Raw genomic sequence first — 5,338 nt, forward strand, 5'->3', positions numbered from 1 at the left:
GGAGGGTGTAGAAGGATTTGGACAGGCTGCAAGAGTGGACGAAGAAGTGACAGATGGAATACAATGTGGGAAATTGTGAGGTTATGCACTCTGGTAGAAGGAATAAAGATGTTGATAATTTTCTGAACAGGGAAAGTCTTCAGAAATCTCAAAGGCAAGGGACCTTGGGAGTCCTAGTTCAGGAATTCTCTTAAGGTTAACTGGCAGGTTCAGAAGGCAGTTTGGAAGGCAAATGCCATTTTAACATTTATTTCAAGGAGGCTACAATACAAGAGCAGAGATGTCCTGCTGTGTCTCTATCAGCTCTGGTCAGACTGCATTTGGAATATTGTGAGCAGCTTTGGGCCCATTATCTCAGGAAGGATGTGCTTGTGTTGGAGGGAGCCCAGAGTACATTTACAAGAATGACCCCAGGATGAAGGACTTGTTAGAAAAACAGCAATTGAGGATAACTCTGGGTCTGTATTCAATAGATTATAGAAGTACGAGGGGGATATAGGAAGGATAGAAAGACAGGTAAAAGAGAAGGTGCAGTGGTGTTTTTGATTAAGGAAAAAATTGCTGCTCTAACCAGAGAAAATATTTCTGAAAAAGATCATCCAGTAAAAATATCTGGGTTAAAATAAAAAAAGGGATACTCACCATGATGGGACTGTACAATAGGCCCCTCAACAGTCAGAAGGAAACTGAGGAACAAATATACACAGATTTCAGATATATGTAAGAATATAAAGGCCGTAATAGTACATTTTTACAAACATTGTCTGGAAGTACCATTGTGTTAAAGGCTTGGATGGAGAAGAGACTTTTAAAATTCGAATAAAATTTCTTAATCAACATGTAAACGTTCCGAGAGAAGGAGCTTCATGTTCCAGGATACAAATGCTACAGGAAGCTTAGAAAGTGGGGGCAAGAGAGGAAGGGAGTGTCAGTTTTGATAAGGGATAGTATTACTACTGTACTTAGGGACGATATTCCTGGGAATATATCCAGGAAGGTATTTGGATGGTACTGAGAAATAAGAAAGGGATGGTCATCTTATTGGGATTGTATTACAGACTCCCTGATAGTCAGCAAGAAATTCAGAAACAAATTTGTAAGGAGATTTCAGTTCTCTGTAAGAATAATACGGTGGTTATGGTAGGGGATTTTAACATTCTAAATGTAGACAGGGACTTCCATAGGTTTAGAAGGAGAGGAATTTATTATGTGTGTACAAGGAAAGTTTCTGATTTAGTATGTGGATGGTCCTGCCAGAGGTGGTGCAAAATTTGACCTACTCCTGGGAAATAATGCAGGGCAGGTGACTGAGGTGTCAGTGGGGGAGCAGTTTGGAGCCAGCAACCATAAATCTGTTTGTTTTTAAATAGTGATGGAAAAGGACAGACCAGGTCTTAAAGCTGAAGTTCAAAATTGGAGGAAGGCTAATTTTGACAGCATTAGGCAAGAACTTTCAAAAGCTGATTGGGGGCAGATGTTTGGAGGTAAAGTGAAGGCTGGAAAATGGGAAGCCTTCAAAATGCGATAACAAGAGTCCAGAGTTAGTATATTCCTGTTTGAGTGAAAGGAAAGACTGGTAGGTGGCGGGAATGTGGGATGACGAGAGAAATTGGGGTTTTGGTTAAGAAAAAATGAAGCATATTCAGGTTTGGTCAGGAGAAATTGAGTGAATCCCGAGAGTATAAAGGTAGTAGGAGTATCCTTAAGAGAGAATCCCAAGGGCAAAAAGGAGACATGAGATAGCTTTGGCAAATAGAAGTAAGGAGAATGCAAAGAGTTTTTAGAAATAGATTAAGGACAAAACAGTATCTAGGGAGAGAATAGGGCCTCTCAAAGATCAGCAAGGCACCTGATGCGTGGAGCCATGGGAGATGGGGAAGATACTAAATGAGTATTTTGCATCAGTGTTCACTGTGAAGAAGGACATGGAAGATAACAGAATGTGGGAAAATAGATAGTGACATCTTCAAAAATGTCCATATTACAGAGGAGAAAGTGCTGGATGCCTTGAAATGCATAAAAGTGGATAAATCCCCAAGACCTGATCGGGTGCACCTTCGAACTCTGTGGGAAGGTAGGGAAGTGATTGCTGAGCACATTGCTGAGATATTTTTATCATTGATAGTCGCAGGTGAGGTGCTGGATGACTGGAAGATTGTTAACGTGGTGTCACTATTTAAGAAAGATGGTAAGGAAAAGCCAAGGAACTGGAGACCAGTGAGTCTGATATCGGTGGTGGGCAAGATGTTGGAGGGAATCCTGAGAGACAGGATTGACATGCATTTGGTAAGGCAAGGACTGATTAGGGATAGTCAGCATGGCTTTGTGCATGGGAAAACGTGTGTCATGAACTTGAATGAGTTGTTTTGAAGAACTAACAAAGAGGATTGATGAAGTCAGAGTGGTGGATGTGATCTCTATGGCCTTCAGTAAGGCATTCGATGAGGTTCTTCATGGGAGATTGGTTAGCAAGGTTAGATCTCATGGAATACAGGGAAGGTAGCCAATTGGATGCAGAACTTGCTCGATGGTAGAAGATGGGGGTGGGGGTGGTGGTGGAGGAGAGCTGCTTTTCAGACTGGAGGCTTGTGACCAGTGGTGTGTTGGATCCACTGCTTTTCATCATTTATGTGAATGATTTGGATTTGAACATAGCAGGTATAGTTAATAAGTTTGCAGATGACACCAAAATTGGACAGCAAAGAAGATTCCTTCAAAGTACAACAGGACCATGATCAGATGGGCCAATGGACTTAGGAGTGGCAGATGGAGTTTTATTCAGATAAATCTGGGGCGCTACATTTTGGAAAGGCAAATCAGGGCAGGACTTGTACACTTAATGTTAAGATCATGGGGATGTTGCTGAACAAAGAGACATTGGAGTGCAGGTTCATAGCTCCTTGAAAAGGGAATCACAGGTAGATAGGATAGTGAGGGTGGTGTTTGGTACGTTTTCTTCATTAGTCAGTGCATCGAGTATAGGAGTTGGGAGGTCATGTTGTGGTTGTGCAGGTCATTGGTGAGGCCAGTTTTGGAATAGTGTATGCAATACTGGTCTCCTTCGTATAGGAAGGATATTGTGAAATGTTGAAGGGTTCAGAAAAGACTTACAAGGAATTTGTCAGGGTTGGACGATTTGAGCTATAGAGAGAGGCTGAACAGGCTAGGGCTGACCACACAGAGGTTTATAAAGTCATGAGGGACAATGTCTCTTCCCTGAGGTGAGGGAGTATAAAACTCGAGGCGTAGGTTTAAGGTAAACGGGGAAACATTCACGCATAAGATGGTACGAGTAAGGAATGAGCTGCCAGAGGAAGTGGAGGAGGCTGGTACAATTACAACATTTAAAAGGCATCTGGATGGGTCCATGAAGAGGAAGGGTTGAAAGGGATATGGGTCAAGTGCTGGCAAATGGGACTAGATTAGTTTCTGACATCTGGTTGGCATGGATGAGTAGGACCAAAGAGTCTGCTTCAGTGCTGTACATCTCGCTGACTCAATGGCTGTGAATGATAACCTTTATTGGAAATTGGGTGATGTGAATTGAGAATGTAGAGGGATAAAAAAAAGTTATAATTGCTTAGTGGTATTTGACTATGCTTGTGAAAACTTCTCGCTAGAAATTCCATGTGTGTCTAATTCAACTGTTCTGTGACTGTGGAAAGTATGCTTTTCAGTCTGACAGCGATAGCACAGCTGCTGTTTGTGAGAAGGAACTGATCACACTTGGCTTCGTACCGAGGGGATGTTACATTGTCTTGCTCCTTCATGTAATTGCCTGGAGGAAGAGAGACGAGACATCCCCTGTAAATCAACATTAAGTGATTTTGACAGTATCAAATCTTTCAATGTAATATTCATTTTATAATCATGAGGCTGTGTTTCTTTCCAGCCAGCATTTCAAACAGAATTACAGGTCTGACTCCATTCTTGGCCTGAGTTGCTCTTTGTCTGGTGATTGCAACAAAAGAAATCTATATCAATTCACTGAGAACCAGCTACTAACCAACACCTCTACAACTCCACAATGGGGCTACCCAATACAAGTTTGTATCTGGATCCGAGAGTTTCCTTATCAATCCATACCTGTCAGTTCCTGCGAGGTGAATGTGGGAGTACGGCTGTCAACCTGTACCTGTCAGTATAGGCCGTGCAAACGTGAGAGTTAATATAGTTATCAATCTGTCCCTGTCACTCTCTGCAATGTCCAAAATGTATTTATGAGAGAGTGACAGGAACAGATTGATAACTACATTCACATTGTATAAACTGACAGGTATAGATTGATAATTGAACTCATATCCACATAGTAGAAACTGGCAGAGACTGATTGATAATACATTTTAAATAAATAGGATCAGTCCCTATGTGCTTCACTGATGGGGATGTGTGAGTTTAGTTATCAATATATACCTGTCAGTTTCTGCCATTGTGAATGTGTGAATTGACTTAACAATCTTTCCCTAACAGTTTCTGCTGTGCATCTGACAGTGTAGTTATCAACCTGAACCTGTCAGTTTCAGCATTGAGAACGGGTGTGTCATTCTCAGTATCTCCCTGCCAGTTTCTGCTGTATAAATATTAAATGCAGTCATCAATTTGTACCTGTCAGTATCTTCTGTGTGAATTTAGATATTGATCTCCACATGTCAGTTTTAGCTATAATCAATTTCTCAGTGCAATTATCAAACAGTACCTGTCAGGTTTTGCTATTTGACACCAGAGTATCATTGTCAATCTGTTTCTACTACATCAATTTGAGAGTCAATACCAGTCTGTCCCTGTCAATCTGTGACTAGTACAGTTATCATCGTCTACCGGTCAATTTCTTAATTGTCAATCTGTACCTTTCAGACTCTGCTGTGTGAATACATAAATATAATTATCAATCTATAGTTGTCAGTTTCTGCTTGGTGAATATGTCTGTGTAATTGTCAATTCTGCCAGTTTATGCTATGTGTATGTGTGAGCTGAGTTTTCATCTGTCACTATCAGTTTCTGCTTTGTGAATAAGACAGTTTAGTTATCAATCCTTCCTGTCAGGTGCTGTAATGTCAGGGTTTTCCTGTCAGGTTGTGTGACTGTAACTATCAACCTGAACCTCTCAGATTCTGCGACATGTGTGTGTAGTTATCCACTTGATTTGATCTGATTTATTATTGTCACATGTACAGAGATACAATGAAAAGTATTGTTTTGAGTGCCTTACAGGCAGACCATATCATACAAAGTGCATTAGGGCAATAGAACAGCATCTGGAATAAAGTGTTAATGCTGCAGAGAAGGTGCAGTGGGAGAGATTAAAATTTGAGAGGTCCATTCAAAAGTCTAATAACAG

The 5,338-nt window shown here is 40.9% G+C and overlaps 1 long non-coding RNA gene across 1 annotated transcript in view; it reads left to right on the forward strand.

Moving 5' to 3' along the window:
- LOC122544657 overlaps positions 1 to 5,338 on the forward strand; it is an 18,944-nt gene that overhangs the window by 8,095 nt on the left and 5,511 nt on the right. The window contains exon 2 of the long non-coding RNA XR_006310418.1: positions 3,876 to 3,880. This is a non-coding gene — a long non-coding RNA (uncharacterized LOC122544657). The remainder of the gene's footprint in view (positions 1 to 3,875; positions 3,881 to 5,338) is intronic.

Source organism: Chiloscyllium plagiosum, chromosome 50, assembly GCF_004010195.1.
Source record: "Chiloscyllium plagiosum isolate BGI_BamShark_2017 chromosome 50, ASM401019v2, whole genome shotgun sequence".
NCBI classification, from domain to species: Eukaryota; Metazoa; Chordata; class Chondrichthyes; order Orectolobiformes; family Hemiscylliidae; genus Chiloscyllium; species Chiloscyllium plagiosum.